The following is an 18,837-nucleotide window of genomic DNA, read 5'->3' as shown; positions in this document are numbered from 1 at the left end:
AAATCCTAATACTTGTCGGACATTTCCTCCTTGAAAGATGCTGTCAGATATTTATGTTGAACATGTTCCCCCGTGGAGCTGCCAGATGGACGACCCACTACACCCCAACATGTGCCATTTTCTTCTTTCTTTCTGAAATTTGACCGTATAACAGCGCCAAACACTCTCATTATATAACAAAACTGAAGCTTTTCAAAGTTAAGGGTGGGATCCTGCTTGTGAAACAAGAACGCTTTTATAATTCCCCTTAGATATCTTTGGGTTTGTCGCCTCTGCCAAAGAGCTGTTGCTTTAAATATTTGTGCGATGCTGTCTTAACCATAACAAATGCTGAAAAATGTTCAAAAAGCTCCAGATCAGGACAAAACCGCTCATTTTACGACTTAGCAAGGTCAGTGTCCAGTGAGATAAGTGGTCAGCTCTGTTGGAGTACAAAACGCTCATAATTCACTTGATGTTTTGGCAGATAGCGATATATGTCTGAGATGATCAGCATGTTTTTGTTTTTAGTAAACAGAGTCCTTGCAGTGTCCAGGAAAAGTTTATTTAATGCTTTTGACCCTGGTCATGTTCATCCTCTTGGAGTAGCCTGTGTTCTTGTTTACATGGCTTTATTTACTTCTCTGTTTACATCCTGTTATTCTTCATTTTGTTTCTACACTTGAAGTGGAGTTTTAGTGTCCAATCCATGGCACAGTGAATCCCATTTCGGATGTTTTTCAGCACTGAAACTGACCTTTAAAGACTCACACAGATCAAAGCTTTGTTCCACTTCCTCTTCCTCCCTTCCCCCCTTTGTGAAACTTTGTCGGCAAACTCTGCTCACATCACCCAGCCCCTTGTTTGCCTTTGCCCTTGACCTTTGGGGCCGTATCAGGTGTCAAAGACGTCACAACAAGCGGAAAGGTCAGCTCATCGTTGCCCACACAACCCTTTCATTTCCCTCGCCTACCTCTCCACATTTAAAGAAAGAGCTCCATTCAGGTTTTAAACCTGTGTGACACCTACAACTCAAAGATGGTCGAACAGGCGACTCGAAGATGGTTCAAGCAACAACTCAAACATTGCCCACCAACAAGTTAATGATGGTTAAACCAACACCTCAAAGATGGTCAAACTACAACTCAAAGATGGTCAAACAGGCGACTCAAAGATGGTCCAAGCAACAACTCAAAGATGGTCAAACTACAACTCAAAGATGGTCAAACTACAACTCAAAGATGGTCGAACAGGCGACTCAAAGATGGTCCAAGCAACATCTCAAAGATGGTCAAACTACAACTCAAAGATGGTCAAACTACAACTCAAAGATGTTCCAAGCAACGACTTAAAGATGGTCCAAGCAACAAATCAAAGATGGTCGAACAGACGACTCAAAGATGGTCGAACAGACGACTCAAAGATGTTCCAAGCAACAACTCAAAGATGGTCAAACTACAACTCAAAGATGGTCCTAGCAACAACTTAAAGATAGTCCAAGCAACAACTCAAAGATGGTCGAACAGATGACTTGAAGATGGTCCAAGCAACAACTTAAACATTGTCCGACCAACAAGTTAATGATGGTTAAACCAACACCTCAAACATGGTCAAACTACAACTCAAAGATGGTCTAAGCAACTACTCAAAGATGGTCGAACAGACGACTCGAAGATGGTTCAAGAAACAACTCAAACATTGCCCAACCAACAAGTTAATGATGGTTAAACCAACACCTCAAAGATGGTCAAACTACAACTCAAAGATGGTCGAACAGACGACTCAAAGATTGGCAAACAGACGACTCAAAGATGGTTCAAGCAACAACTTAAACATTGTCCAACCAACAAGTTAATGATGGTTAAACCAACACCTCAAAGGTGGTCAAACTACAACTTAAAGATGGTCGAACAGGCGATTCAAATATGGTTCAAGCAACAACTCAAACATTGTCCAACCAACAAGTTAATGATGGTTAAACCAACACCTCAAAGATGGTCAAACTACAACTCAAAGATGGTCTAAGCAACAACTCAAAGATGGTCAAACTACAACTCAAAGATGGTCAAACTACAACTCAAAGATGGTCCAAGCAACAATTTATAGATGGTCGAACAGGCGACTCAAAGATTGTCCAAGCAACACCTCAAAGATGGTCAAACTACAACTCAAAGATGGTCCAAGCAACAACTCAAAGATGGTCCAAGCAACAACTCAAAGATAGTCCAAGCAACAACTCAAAGATGGTCGAACAGACGACTCAAAGATGGTCCAACCAACAAGTTTATGATGGTTAAACCAACACCTCAAAGATGGTCAAACTACAACTCAAAGATAGTCTTTAGACTCTCCTACACATATAAGATCCATACATTTTTGATTTATTGCCCAGAGGAATATTAGCAATGCTATTTATGTGAAACAGTTGTTTTGTTTCTCCAGGTGTAAGACATGGGGAACCTGTGGTCCAAACGCTGTTAGGGTTCGTAAAACCTTTCCTGTATGTGGGTATGAGTCAGCTGGTCTGTATGGGCCATATGATGAACAGATGGTGCGTTTAATTAATCTGGTTTGGGAATCCCCTTGAAAGTAAGCCAATGATGTAACAACAGAGAAACTTTGTTTTGATTTGAGGAAAACCTCAGGGTGATAAACTTGCAAATGTTTGACTTGAGTCGTTAAAAAGCACCTGAACGCACCATTTGCGTCGCAAGTGAAATGTGCACACAGTTACTGCAACCGCATTAGCTCCAGTGAAAGTGACGTTTGACTTCCCTGTGGAAATATCTTTCTGTTTGACATGCAACATAATGAAAGATAAAAATCGAATTGCTTCCTTTTTATTGCAATATATTCCCTTTTGAAATCTAAGGAGGTTCCAGAGGTATTTTTAAGTCGCCCTCTCAGCCTCTTTCATCTGTGATTCTCTACCATTGTTCACTTTCTTCACTCTCCAGCTTGGCTTTCATATCCTGACCTACTTTATCCACCTAAAGACACTGAAGCTGCCGCTGTACTTGTTCTGGAAGAGATAAAGACGCTGGAGCCAACTTTGAGCGATGCCTAAACGCGGAGAAAAAACTGATCAAAGGCGGAGAGAAAAGAAGCAACCTCAGCACAAAATGGTGCAGAGCTGTGATACGAAGGGAAACAGCGCGCCGGTATCAGATTTCTCTTCGGTCCCAGGACCTCGGGCTAACATGTTGAATTACAGGAGAGTCGGGAGAGGAAAGGTTTGCCAGACAATGAAGTAATCCCTGGGAAAGTGATACCTTGAAACCTTGTCGTGTAAGACGTTTTCTAGTTGGAAGTAGTTTTTTTTTCCATCTACGTCAGGTGGCTAATTATACAACAAGTTATCCACAAGCTACTCTGTTATTTTTGTTTTGATTGATCGTTGACAGTTGTTAATTTTTGGACATTCTAGATCAGATGTGTCAGATTGTTTGTTCACTTTTTCCCCACCCCAACCCTTCTTACTATACGTGCTACCAAGCTAACCAAGGTGTGTAGCTTAGCTAGCTAACTTTCCAGGCAAAAAATGTCCATATTAGCTGCTTTGCTAGCATCATGACCAACAAAGATGACTTGAAACCACCATGTGAGAATATTTTTAACCTTTAGCTACCGCAAGATTGTTTTTAGCTTTTAGCTCGCGGTTAGTTGCTGTGGGATGATGTTTAGCGTCTAGCCACCATGAGAGTATTTCCTAGCATCTAGCTATGTCCACAGCGTAAAGTCTGCTTTCAGGAGAGGACAAACTCAAGCACTCCTTGTCGAGAAGTTCATAGGTTATGGTGGTAACCAAAATACTTGACGTTAGTTTACAGTTAAAGTAACTGAAGGCGAGTTAACACTCATAAAATGCAGCATGATGACGTCCATTTTTTATGCTAGCAATTTACTTTGGTTCTAACCGCTTTGCTGATGATTGAAACTCTTTGATAGTGACTGAAAAGATTAAGTTTGGGTTGTCTAGGATCTGATAAGAATGTGTTCTGGGCGTAGAAGTAGGAGACCAAAAAGTAGGCCTTGATTTGAAGGTGCGACATAATAAAGCTATTATTAAACGTGCTTAAAATACTACATATCCCATCTGGCCTGTAAGGGGTTGAGAGGCGTTTGTGGCTAGAAAGAAGAAGAAGAAGAAGTGGGCTACTTACCAGAAAATGATATAAAACACCATAATCAGTGCATTTCTACAGCGGGTCGGCACTTAAGTTGCCGCCAGCTATCTCTCCAACTTCACACAGCTTGATGTGGATCAACAGATGACTACTTTACGTGGCTGATGTGCACCATATGACACAGTCAGAGCTTACTGTAAGCGACAAAGCCGAGTCAACCGCTGCAAATGTGCTGAGGCAGCACGCGTCGCCCTTCCCCCGTACACTCTCACGCAGAGAGAGAGAGAGTCAGTTCCCAGAATACTGTGAGCACTTGATTTTCAGAAACAATTAGAGGAGTTCACGCCGGATTATCTGCGGCTGGAACTTCGAGCAATGCAAGTGTGCTTGGTTTGAGGGACAGGTGGCGCTCATGGACGTTGACCTTTTGTGTGTTTCCCAAAGCATGCTAGGAGGAAAATTACTAAGAAAGAGCAATGGACATGATATATAGTATCCCTAATGGCTGTTAAAGCGTCAGCCGTCATGTTTGTTTGGAATAAATAGATGACAAACCGGGTAAATAGCATTAGCAGCGAACAAGCAGAGCACCACCTACAAAAGTTTCATCAGGGGAAAATCCCCGGAAAAAAAGACATCTGGCCACACTTTCAGGTTTCAATTTTACATGTGGGAAGTAAAGTGCAAGAAGACCACATCAATGGCTGCGCAGCATCAATGACGGTATCTGAATACAAAAAAACGCAAAAACAACAACGTAATGAGTTGTTTACAGGCTGCAGGAAAGATGCAAAACAAATCTTGTGCCTATCAATATATTTTCTGCCCTTTTACTGTAAACTACTTTGCTGCGGTCGCTCTGATTCTCCAACTTGTTATGATGACAGTGCACTTTTAATTTCCATGACACAGCAAACGCAGTCACTGACACCAGATTACACATCGGCGAGCGCACGTTTGGGAAACGGCGACCGCAAATCAGCAGGGATGCTGTGATCTGCATGCTGCTCTGTACTGAAGGTAAGAGGAGGAAAAAACAAGCAGACGCGAGGTGTTTAAAGAGCACTGCAGCGAAGGAGGAGGATTATAGGAAGCAGTACGTGAGATGGCAGATTGGCTGAAACCCTGTCAGCACATCTGTGTGGCCCTGGCAACCGTGGATTGGACGAAGGCAGATCATTGGATCCAGATGTTGGAAAAGCTTTGGTGCGCTTGTGCCATTCCAATTCTATTCGAGGAACAAGTGCTTTTTCCTATGAATTCGTGGAGCCTGAAGATTCAAATCTGTCGGCAAATCATTTGTCTTCTGCAAAGTGAGCTGTATTTAAACACCTAGCAATGAAGTCAAATTGTGTCAGGTGGTCTTTCTCTTGGAGGGAGGTCGCTCGGATTTGATTTGCAGATAGTAGGTTGACATGTGGCGAAGACATCGACCTCAAACTCCCTTTAGGAAGTCCTGTATTTCCAAAATCCCACATATAAAAAACAACTTTTTTTTCCTTCTTAGAAATCACAAGTGATTCACTCCAAATCAAATTGAAGCCCCAAACGCCGAATGACCCCTCGCAGCACCTGCAACGCTCAAACCCGAAAACAAGCAACATTTCTTGGAAAACAGGAATTTGGCGTCACGCTCTTGAAAATGCTTTCACAGAATTCGCGGTTTCTACTCGTCTGCAGCGTGGCATGCAGAAGATCTTCCAAGGAAATGTGGATGAATTTTGGCACGGGGACGCTCTCCGAGGAATCGCTTTGATTTACAGCTCCGAGGCCTCGGCCCTTGTTGTGGGCCCAAACGGTTTTGAACTCGTGGTCACGCTGTCCTCCGCCTCGTTGCTTTCCCACTGGCGTCGGTGCACAACGCGATGAGTTATGGTTGAGTTTTTCTCTTAAGAGTCTTTCCCAGAATAAGTCCCACTGTGGGTTTTGGGTCAGTGTGTCCTAGCTCGCTCGCGCTTCTTGTGCATCATTTGTGTCAGTTTGTCTACTCATGATGTGCCAGAGAACTGTTTCCTCCAATTTAGATCCTCATTTTGAGACGGCCATATAAATATGCACATGCACAAACACAGCTGTTGGAAAGAGAATACGGGTGACTTGGACGTCACATGCACTGGTTCATGTTTGAGCTACGAGCTATTTGATGGAATTGTATTTGCATTTTAATATTAAAGATTGGTGGAGTTGTGGTTTGAAATACCATATGCAGCACAAATTGACTTGGGATAGTGTCCCTCCAAAACCAAGCCTTACAGTGGAGTCAATAAATCCTTTAGAATACATTTTTGCACAGGAGGAGGTCTGTGGATTCTGTCATCCATCTTTTTAATTAGAAGCTTGTTGGAATGGGAACTCATATTTGCCGGTATGAACGGCAATTATCACAGCGAGCTAGAACGGCTTCAGTGTATGGTCATCCAAGAGTATTTAAAGACGGACTGAAGGCAATCCACGACAACAAAGTTCAACCATACTCAGTGGAAAACATTCATAATTTAATCCAAATGGCTGTCAGTCCAAAACATTTCTCTTTGGGTCAAAGGTTAAGGGTAGTTCAGCGTCTTAGTTCTGAACAGACCAGAACATTTTAAAGATTAGGGACCATGTTTGGCTTCACGGTAACGGTTGTTAATTGCAGTCGCATGTCTTGTTTTGTAAGTCAGCACAAACTAATGCAATTCATTAGAAGAATATTTTGTTCCTGCAGCAAGAAATTGAGCAACAAAGCAGGTAAGTAGTCTATAGAGCTAGAAAGTCCAGTATGGTGGCTGCTTTAGGGGGCGATGGACTGGCCCAAGAACTTGCACCCAGAAGACCAAAGTTTGACTCATAAAAGTTGAATTATTTAGTGACTTAACTTCCACTTTTGTACATTATAACCAAACTGCAACCACTTTTGGTTCAGGGGGTCAAAACTACCTGGTTAAGTTTCGAAAAGTTAATGGTTCAGTAAGGTAACATAACTTCTTGCTTCACGCTGGAGATGGACCCCCAGGAAGAGTTTCCAAGACAACAACTAATGAGGATCCCAATAAAAGATAGACCTCCTTAGATCCCAAATAACCAGAGGCTGTGTCTTCACAATGTGAGACTTTGTGTCTTCCATTCAGCGCAATAAAGCACCTGTGTAATCAGATTAATCAGGTTGGTTCCTGTCTCGATTAAGCCAAGAGTCATTTGCTTCAAAATAGTTGAATCATTCATCAAAACTTGCTGACGAGGATGTTCTCGCACACCTCACTGCAAACCTTCAATCAAGCAGTAAATATGTCAGGTCTGAACGCTCATAAAGCAACACCCCTAATTTAATCATGTTTGACTATAGTATGGGATTGTATAGGAGGTATATCGTTTGGCTTGGCTCAATGAAAAGAATGTGCCTTAAACTGGAGAGCGTGCTTTGGGCAGATGCGGAATAAAGCACTGTATCCTGACATACCCTTTACACACTTTCCCCTTACATACACTGATCCGACACAAATGCATGCTATTTCAAATGCCTCAAAAGCCCCTTGGTTTTGCTCATTATTGGGTTGGCAAAATGGTTTGATAAGACCCTTTGAAAGTGTTTTGGATGCAAGTAAACTCCTGTCCAAAAAATGGGACTTTTCTTGAATTCCTTGGACTTACCTGCTTGACACTTTCCTGTTTTAAGAAACAGACATACATTTCAAGAGAGTTCTTCAAACAAGTCGATATCTTTGGGAATATTTGGTACCAAGAACTCTGCTTTAGACAAAAATGACTCCTCGCGATCGAGAGTTTCTGCAGCGCTCAACCGTCAGAAATGTTTTATCGACTCCCCCATAGGCGTGGGCTTGTATAAACAATGGTACACTGTGGTTTTACACCCTCGGAGGTTAATTATCTTCAACAATTTTGCCTTGTGTACAATGATGTGTCAGTGTGTGGAGGAATCTACGGTGGGAGTACAATCCAAGGGTTTGGTTTACGGTTCTGGCATGGCTTGCATTAGATAAGTCATGTCATGATCCAAGAACTCCTGGTTTCGTCAGTGTCCTTGGGGATCTTGCATATCGTCGCAATGTGATAGGCCAAGGAGATAGCATGATAAGGGAACAAGAGGAGGTTTCCGTGAGCGTTGCAGATTGCTATCAAGAGTTGCTGAGCTTGTCAGTTCCGCATTTTTGGATGCAGAGATACCGAGATTGGACACTGATGAGATTCATGGAAATGTGCATCATGAACAAGTCTGTAAGAACTACCTGCCTCCTCTCTTTCTGGTTTTGAGTAATCAGTCTACCTCCCTCCTCCAAATCTGTCAAGTATCCGAATACGTGCGGTTCATCAGCTTCCAAAAGTCAGCTGGATTGAAGCTCTTGTTCTCATGTTTGCTGATCTGTGAGCTGCTGCCAGAGCTGTGTCTCTCTGCAAGACATGCGATACCGTAACAGGGGGGTATTGTCAGGCAGGACGGAGTCACAGCGTGTTGTGTTTTGTAGATAGAAATTCAGACAGAGCGGGTGAGTGCACATATTCGTCGGTGGATGACAGACACACTGTGGTCTTGTGTTTCAAGGGCTCAGCTGTTGAGGTTTGAAGGGAGAGAGAGAGAGAGAGAGACTCTTACAGTGAGTGAGATGTTTTAAAGAAAGGGGGGGGAGGAAGGTTGCATGACATTGCGGATGAAAAAGGCAACCAATGGGACGGAACAAGAAAAAGCTGATTTAAGAGAAGGTTGATTAAAAAGTGCCAACACATTTTGGGAATTTATATGCTTGTTTTCTTCGTGTAAAATCACCTGACTGAAAATGAGCCCTTTATATTTACAGAGAGAACAGGACCTCTTCAGCAGAGCGTGCCGTGTTGCACTGCCAAGATTCTAGTGTAGCCCAGAATGGACAAACTAAACAAACAAAACCGTTTCATTGCTTTGTTCACCTAAATGCTTTACAACCACTCCACTTCACTCCGCCCTTCAATATGAGGCTACAGCAAGCTTAGCTTAGCTTTGCATTAAGACTGTAAACATCTGTCCTTACTGTCCAAATGTTAACAATCCACCCACCGACCCTCATTTGTTTAATCCGCACAGAAATTTAATCCACCAAAATATAAAAACGGTAAGTTGTTCTTGGAGGGGCTTGTGTTATTCTTTTTTATTAAGCTAAGCTAACACTCAGGCGTCATTCCTGTGATGGTTTGAACTCCTGCCAGAATATCTCTCGCTCCCTGCCAAGAAATAGTAGGGCACATAAACCCCTAGTAAAACCACAACATGTCATTTTTACAATTAAGTCTCAGACAAACAAGAAAAAACATGTAACTTTGTAAGCTTTAAATGTTCCTGTTGGCAGATTTTGTTACCTTTGGGCAGAGCAGTGTAGCTGTTTTCCCTTGTGTGTTTATTAAATTCTCTGATTCGACGAGAAGATCAATACCGGTCTCACATGAAATCTGAAGCAAAAATCCAGGAGATGGTTAGCTTAGCTTAGCATTAAAAACAGAAACAAAGGAAAGCGGCTAGTCTGGATTGCTCAAAAGGGACAAAACACCTATAAAGTTGTTGTTCCTCTTTTTTTGATACCATAGATTAGCTTTTATGCTAAGCTAAGCTAATCGGCTGCTTGTTGCCTGCTTAATATTTATCATGCAGACATAAGAGTAGTATCGATCTTCTCAGCTAACTTTCTGCGTGACAGTGAATAATCATATTTTTCAAAATATCCAACTCCAACTGATTTATGATTAAAACAATCCACCTACACACTCCAATCGTCCCCATCTGCAAGTTTTAGGGCCCAATTCCTCAACACTCCTCCGTCTCTTCTTCTTTCTGTCCGAGGAGCTGAGCAGTCTACTCTCGTCTGAAAAGAAAAACAAGGCAAAACAAACCTTTCACTAAGCTGTCACTGACACGTCTTAATACACTACAGTCTTGATTTAATGACATGTCATAAGTGCAGCCTGAGTCACCCTTCTTGGCGGAGATGAGGCGCTTACAATCACACCGGGGAGTTGATGGAAATCTGTCAGAGGGATGCGCCTCTTTCCTCACTACACATACAGAGCTGCTTTTGTTTTTGGCTACAGCCGGATGTGTGTCGTGTGCCCGTTTATATTTTGTGCATTGTGTAAAAGGCCTATTCTTTTAAACAGGTTATTTTGTATCCCACACCTGCTTATTACAGTGGTCGCAGTGGGATCGGCGCTTCTGGGCGGTGAAGATATTTTGCGTGACATCCTTACCTGGATCTTCCAAATGTGCGTGAGATGTCTGAATTTAAGGCCAAACTAATATCTTAAGAGAGCTTTTTTCTTGTAGAGTATTTGCAAAGCGAGAGTCTTAAAGCCTTCCAGGATTAGGGCTTTAGACAGTGGCATTTCTGGGGGATTATGCTGGATATACTTCTTGTACTCTTCCTGATGCCAATTCACACAGAGCTCAAGCCAAGTTAATGAACCCGATGACACGAGATAAAGCAGGAGATGTGAATAAAAGAGGCAATTTAAACTCACACCTTTCGGGCTTTGTTATATCAGGACTGCTGGAAGGGTATCTTTTTGCAGAATGAGCTGATACATTTAGAGGTTTCACTTTTACTTTGCATCTCTCGTCTAAAAGAAGCAGCAGGAAGTGGGAAAGTCTGTGCATCAATTTAGGCATCGCAGGATTACTAAGAAAGGAGTCTAAGATGTTTATCTTTGTTTTTACTTTTCCCGTGCTGCAGGTAAGTGAGATGTCAGGAATTCAGTCTTTTGCATAAGCACACTTTAGCGTTGCAGTTCTTTGCCGGCATGAGGCCCTGAACCTGAGTTTTCTCGGCCCAGGGACGCTCTCTTCTCGCTGCCTCCATCCAGCTGATCCAACTCAACCACGGCTGGCAAGGAAGCTAAATTTCCGTCTCTGTGTTAGCAAACCGGCTTCCTTCCCCTGGCCAAAAAGGCAGAACAGGCTGCTATTAATTACAAAGAAATATTATCCTCTTGCGGGAGGTTTGCAACAACATCAGTATCCAAAGCAAACAGATACGGTGTGCTTGGAAGCTTGGTGCCTTGTACAGCTGCCATGCCAAATCCAGGCCCACAGATCCTCTTACAGCAGATCAGAGAGAGGGGAGGAGGGGAGGTTTGTTATCTGCATGCTGCAGCATCATAATTCCCATTTCATCTTCACTTCTTGACGACAAAACTGATGGGAAAGCAGCATGCTAAAGTGCTTTTATTGTATTCCCTACTGTGAGTGTAACTTTCGCAACGTGCAGCAAGAAAAAGTTACCCGAACAAACTTCTGCAGGATCACAGGAATATGATTGCATGCATGATAAATACTTTCCAACACGCAGCGCGATAGCAGATGGTTGTGTGGGAGGTTGTAAGTTTTTGAACATGCATAACACCATATCAACCCTGCAAAACAGCGGGACTTCATTACACTCAAGATGTTACATTTTGTTGCAGGAAGCTTTTCCAAGGTCAAGAACCACTAAGATGTGATGATAAAACTTGATTTTGCCATCAGGTGGTCTTTTCCTATTACTGTTCGACTAATGTGATGTTTTTTGGTGCTTGAAATGTATTTTGAAGCTTCTTTGAAGGTAGAAAACCTTTAAAATAAGAAAAGAAAGTCGTCCTCATTGAGCTTGAAAGAGATTTAGTTACTGAGGATTTACAGGGATAAAACTATAATGAGTCTACGCTACGGCTAGGCTATGATAGCAACTTTATGAGGCCGCACTCAAGCACTTGAGCTAAAGGCTAACATTGGCATGGTAATATGCCGACATGCTGACGATAAAGCTTGCTTGGCTAAAACAATTTGACAAAAAACATGATGCATTCATGGTCCTTGAAAATATTCAAATCTTTTTTAAGGAATAAACCATCAAAAGACCTCAATCAGGTCGCCCTAATTGTGCTCAAGATACCAAAGATATACTGGGGATAAAACTATCAGTGTATGCTATGGCTAGGCTATGCTAGCAACTTGGTGAGGCTGTAGTAAATACTAACATTGGCATGCTAATATGCTGAGAATGCCATGAATGCAGGTCTTTAAATATATATTTTAAAGCTCTTTGAAGGAATAGACAATCAAAAGAAAAATTAAGTTACTTTTAGAGGGATAAAACTACCATTAAATTTGGGTTTATGCTATGGCTAGGCTAGCTAACATTCAAAGCTAAAGCTGTCTCGCTAAAGACATTAAGCTCCTTAAGATATAGGCTACAGGGATAAATCTACCATGTATTTTGAAACAATTTTAAAAAGCCTATGCTATGGCTAGGCTATGCTAGCAACTTTGCGAGGCTGTACTTGGTCATTTAAGCTATTAGCATGCTTGATTTTGTCCTTCGCTGACGCAATTCTACTACAAACATGATGCGTTCATGGTCCTGAAGTATATTTGAAAGCTTATTGAAGGTATAAACCATCAAAAGACATCAACCAACTCACCCTTATTGTGCTTGAACGAGATTAAGTTACTGAAGCTCCTCAAAACTGTCAATTTACAGCTTGAACTTCCAAAGCTAGGGGCCCCCTCGACAAGGTCCCGCAGTACTGTACATAAACACGTCGTAAATAGCCATTATTCCCTCGACATTACCTGCAAACTGTGAGCGGAGGACATCCTGTGCAGTCAAAGGGGGGGAACACTCAGTGTCAGGATGATGGATGAGGCTAGGCCGTGTTGTTTTGATGGAAAGATGTGGAGGGAGATCGCCCTGTGGAGGTGTGTGAAAGAGATGATACCCAGTGGGCTGTTTGAGTGACAGCAGAGGCGCTGCACAGAGTGGATTTGTGCGTCCCGGGAGGGTTTCAGAATCAACCCTTAGTGCAGAAACTCTCACGTCTTGCTGCTACGCTAAACAACACTGCTAAACTTGTTGGGGATGATGACAGCACCAGCTTACAGAATCAGCTTCTGCATGTTTAAGGCGTTATTGACTGCAGTGCCTTGCACAGAACATTAGAAGTACTCTGTGTAACAAGTGTGGTAGCACTTTATTTTACAGGCCCCATTATATTCTAATGATTTCCTAAAAACAGAACTTGGAAGGAGAGTTTCCTGGAGAGAACTACGTATGTAATCTGGCACTAATTGTATGGAAAACCAGACAGCGTTGTATTCTTACGTCCAATTAAAACTTTGAATGTAATGTCTACAAGTCAAGCAAAATATCTGAGCACAATTTAAGATATATTCAGGTAGCTTACTAGCTTTTGGGAATATATGTATGGGAAATATTGGGCTTTAAAATGACTTTGTTACTATCCTGGCTAAAAACAGGGCCTCCTGTGGTGTGTGTGTGTGTGTGTGTGTAGTCACCAAAGACTCCATCATCAGCTTCTTTCTCCGAGAGGCTCAGGGGAAGACAAAACAGCCACAGCATGCCTTCACCTCACACGATGTAGACAGATAGAAGACATTCTTCTGCTGCTAATAACTCTCAATTAATCAACTCCACGAGCAAAACTTGGCTTTCCAACTCTAAATTTTATCACCCATGTCTGATTTTGTTAACCTCGTGTGTGTACACCAACTTTCCCGCATTCATGGCGGAACTCTTCTGTTTACATTCAAAACAACCTGCATGTGTAAGCGACATCGCAGATGCACATACAGCCTGGACAGTCTGTGCGCCCTGCTCGTCTTCACAGCTAAACCAACATTTGCAATTGACAAAAAAACCACATGGTTCAGCTACTCTCTCCTCGGTACAGTTGATCTTATTCTCGCTTGTCATTTAAGCCGTCAATCTTGGACTTAGGAGATGTGTAAGAAAGGCCTGCTTACATTGAACAAACCCAGAGAAGTTTCCTACTTCAGTTGTCAAGCTTACTTAATTTCAGGAAGTCCTTAACATGAAGCCTAGCTAGCTTTGGAACCAGACGTATCTGCAAGATTTTCCATACAGCCTGATTCATGGCAGGCCGGTCGGAACCATTTATCAAAGAGGGCCGCTGCTAACACGGTAGCTTCTGAATCCTCTCTCAAGTCAGTAGCCTATTTAACAAACTTGATGGTAAAACACATTACAAATGGCAAGTATTGACAATGTAATTCGAAACATCTTTGTTTTTCTGTGTTGAGTATTTGAAGCTAACTAGCCTAGCAGCCTACAACAAAATCATACGGTTTGTTGCTGCAATTGGTTCTAGTGTCCAGATGCAAGTTGGTTTCAAAAATATGTGGTCAAAAAGCAAAATATATTCAGATTTATCATATATATAATTCAGTGTATCGTCAGCGTAAAGTGACATTTGGTCCCAGTCAGTAGCTGAACTTTTGGCTTTGTTTTTCAACATGAAGTCGCCCCCAGAAAGATGATACAGGTTGAATGTTTTAGGCATTACATTGATGCTTTAATCCAAAGTCAACTCACACTAGAACATAGCCCCAGGTCAAAAAGACAGATTTCAAACAGCTGCTGATGGACACGTTGGCTGTTTTTAAGGTTGAACCTGTGACCTTTTTGTTCACATACAGAGGCCAAGGAAACTGTCGGCCCTGATCTTCAGACACCGCAACAAGATGTTCTTTGTCCTTTTCATGCAAGGTGAGGAAAGGGATTTCTCCAACAACACACCGTAAACCCCCTCCAGGCAAAGAGCGAGTTCAGCCCCAGTCCAGCAGTATTTTGAACAAAAGAGGCGAGACAGTCAGTGAGTTCTGGCATCTTCTCGTTGCACCTCAGGAGATATTATCCTATGACTCATGCGTTTCTTTTTCTCACCTTTATTTATCTAGAGAAGTTTTTGCTGAGCAGGCACGCTCTCCTCTCCTCATTAAGTTTCACATCACAACACCTGGGAGCCTCTCACCTCAACCACATCTACGCCGTCTACTGCTGGCTGCTGAGCTGCTCCACTGGCGCAGTTGTAGGTTGTGTATATTGCTCAAGGGTTCCTCTGACAGTCGATGTTGAGAGAAGTATGAATTATGCTTTTTCGCTTCCTCTACTCAGAGTTTTCCAGGCAGACTGGGATCCTTGCAGACACAAGCCTTTGTGTTGAAGTCTGTCTCTAGGCTACATTAGAATGTATCGTGTGCCTTTGGGGGATTGACAGGATTGATGACCAATGGCGGTGATTCATCAGTTACTTTGCCAGGTGCTGATGTAGCTGGATTTCAAAATCTATGCTAATTTTTTTCAGGGGTAGACATGACTGCCTTCCTCCCAAGAAAATGACTTGGGGTGATGAAATATTCTCTCATGTTGGACACAAATTGCTAATCCAATATTCAAAATCAGTGTGTCAGACAGTGTGCACACAGAAAAGTCCCACTGCACTATAAGAAACAGGCATCCCTCTTGGTTGCCATGTATAATACCCCTTTCCCACTAAAATTAGCGGGTTGACACTGGTTTTTCAGACCCGGGAAGAAAGCTCTTTTCCCATTGCCAGTGAAGTATACTCCTTTTGGTCTCTTTTCTGCTGAGTCACCGTCTGACATCACAAACGTTGCCGGAGACCGGGTTAGTAAACAGTGAAGATGTTACGGTGGTTAGGTCTTTATCGTATCTATTACTCATTCAGTCTGTGTATCAAACTTCAGGGTCGACAAATTTGGAACGATGTTCGAGCGCTGCTTGGACGGAGACGGGTGGAATTTGTAGCTGAGATGACGAGGAGTCGCAGAAGTTATCGACGGAGCATAGCATCGCGCCGGAAAGGGGGCGGATGTGTTCCCATCATTGCCGATCGGAGCCGAGGCGATAATTACCCGGGTCTACTGCAGAATCGTTTGGCCCGGGTCTGAATGCCGATTGTAGCCTTCCCATTGAGCAAAAAGGCCAGGTGTTAGCAGGTGTTTAACCTTTGAATAAAATCAAACTCTTTTAGATGCTACACTGACTTGAAAAAGGGCACATAACCTGGGCTGAGTAGGTACCATCTCCAGCGATGTTGTTGGAGGAAGTTAAGAACGACCCAGTGACTGTAGGGGTCCAGAACTGGAACGATTCATACCAATTACCAAGCAACGAAGTTTGTGCAATTTGAACCAAGGTAAACCACGTGAGCTCAATAACCAATACCCGGCATTTGGTAGCACAAATCCAAACTTTTGGGGTACCAATTGTTCAAATTAAATTGGAGAGGCGGAGGTCGTAAGCATCAAGATCCAGAAATGCTGAATCCCACAGTCGACATAATCCTGCGACTCAACGGCATCTTTCATTGTGACACCATTGGGATTATCGTTTTTGAAGAACACATTACATAACATGCTTTCGCAAGCTAGTGTTCTTGATAAAGAATGTTCTTAGGACACTTGATGCCATATTCAGACTGGCCTCATCCCCTAATCCCTGATCACCTGCTGGTCATAAAAGACCGCTATCAAATATCAACGTGTAGCTTTGTTCCTTAACCAGCTCAGGGTCAAATCTTGTGTCGTCTGTTCCCAGCACAAGCTGATAAATCTGCTCTTGGGTCAGACATCAAGATATACGGCAGGAACACGATCGCTGTCGTTATGTACAGTGATGTATTGTTACCTCTTTACTTGACGTAGCTAGTTAGCCCAGTGTGTTTCTCCATTGTAAATATCGGATCTTATTGGTGCCAGTTGCCGACAGCAGTGTTCAAGAGACGACTTATTCTGGTTGAAAGGTCACAATAAGGAGTAGGACCGAATGGACGGTCCATCTTTGTGTTATCTTTGTTTGGTTGAGCTTGATTGTATCCTAAAACCTGCTGAGCAAAAAAAACAATATGCGCTTTCATCAAGAAAGTCTGGACACTGGCACGAACAGTCAAGACAAGTTTGAAGTCGCACAAAAACAAGAAAATCTTAAATATTTGCACCGACGTTGAGAGCACATACCATACTGAAGATATACAGTATCATATACAAGATTCCCCTTTAATGCAGGACTCCTACAGCTCCGAAAGAATTCTCGCTATGTTGGACAGATTTACAAGGTGGTGGATGTTTAAGATCAAGGAATTTATAGCATATACAGAGAGTGTGCACAGTGTCCTCTCTAAATCTTCAAACGGCTTGATCTGGAATGAGAAAAATATGATGTTCTGAGACTAAAGAGGAGATAGAAACGTGTTAAGAGAGACACGTTTTCTGGCAGCTCCGTCCCTGAATGGATGTGTCGAGGGCCCGGGGTGTAAGTTCCACCGTGGAGGAGATCGTCTCGATTTTTATTACTGTTGGCAGAAGCCATAGACTAAATAATGGTTGTGTAATGGAATCGGTTCGGCCTGAAACACAGGAAATAAATGGTGGTGGTCATGTTCATTCATGCTGGTAATTATCACTGGCTTTCGAAGGGAAAGAAAGCAAAACCCACTCAAAGAAAAGAAATTATGAACTTTGGAAGGGCCCGGAGAGTGTTGTGTCGATCCAAAATTTAAAACCACTCGTGTATTACAGTCTGGTACACTCAACATTTTGATACTGGGCAACCACCGAGGAGCTGGTTTCGTCTCTAACGGTAGTTTCAAACCAGATGAATCTTCAACTTACAGGTTTCTTTTCCTTTGGAAGGATTCCTCGAAATAAGATCTCAGAAAAAGAGACCAAAAGGCGCCTCGTGCATGTGTCAAGAATAATATCACTGAGGAAAAATGTTTATAAAAGCATCTGAAACAAATTATGCAGCCACTTCCATACGTTTCGGACTCTTTGGGAGATCCTACTTCTTCAAAGCTGGCGCGTGGTCGGCCCTTCCCAAAGCCCCCGAGGCTCCTCAAGGGCCACGTCGTAAAAAGAAACACTTACGCCCCGACATGACTCAAGTTTGGGAGTGCTCACAGTTATGACAGTGTGTGTTTTCTCTCAACTGTAATGTGCTGTACTCGTTTGAAGCAGGTGACCTTCCCCTCCCCCCGCTTTGGTTTGTTTCTGGACCGTCAGGTATCATTCCTGCGATGGTTTGGATTCTTTCACGTCTTGGTGTTAACCTGCAAAGTGCAAGCCACTTTGATGGTTTTATTCTGCCTGCAAGATTGTAGGTTTAAGGTAAACTTTATGAGTGCTTAAACAACAAATCAAGAAGACTTTAAATATCTGTAAAAAAGCTTAAAACAACCCAGGTATCATTGGCTGCACGATAACCTTTTGAACGCACATTTTACAGGAATAGTTTGAAATTTTGGCATACCTATTTGTTTGCTTTATCGCATAGAACTAGCTGAGAAGTTTGATACCACTGTTGCCTCTGTACCCCAAATATCACTCTGGATTTAGCATGTTATTAGCATGGCTTAGCATAGACTTAGCGTAGCTTAGCAAGTTTTGTTTTCTTGCTTTCTTTCTTTCTTTCTTGCTGTTAAATTACCATTTTGATAATACTCTGGCATTTGTATGCTAAATATGAAGCTGGCGCCAGGCGATTGTTAGCTTAGCATAAATACTGGAAACAAGGGGAATCTTCAAGCCTGGGTATGTCCAAAAGTAATAAAAGGCCTCACTAATAAACACCTTGTCTTTCATTGTGTGAGAGTTAGTTAAACTTTATGAGTGTTACATGCTTAACACAACAAATCATGAAGACTTTCAAAGACTGTAAAAACAGTCTAAAACAGCCCAGGTATCATTGGCTGCAAGTTAAACTTTTGACCCCAACTTTTACAGGAATAGTTTGAAATTCTGGCATACGTGTTTGCTTTATTGGATAGAATTAGCCGAGAAGTTTGATACCACTGTTGTATCTGTACCCCATATATGACTCTGGATTCAGCAGGTTATTAGCATAGCTTAGCATAGCTTAGCATAACAAAGACTGACAAGTCTGGAAGTCTTATT

Source organism: Semicossyphus pulcher, unplaced genomic scaffold (assembly GCF_022749685.1).
Source record: "Semicossyphus pulcher isolate SPU_LCO1_2020_fin unplaced genomic scaffold, fSemPul1.0.p SCAF_24, whole genome shotgun sequence".
Taxonomy (NCBI): Eukaryota; Metazoa; Chordata; class Actinopteri; order Labriformes; family Labridae; genus Semicossyphus; species Semicossyphus pulcher.
This window is presented reverse-complemented; position numbering follows the sequence as displayed.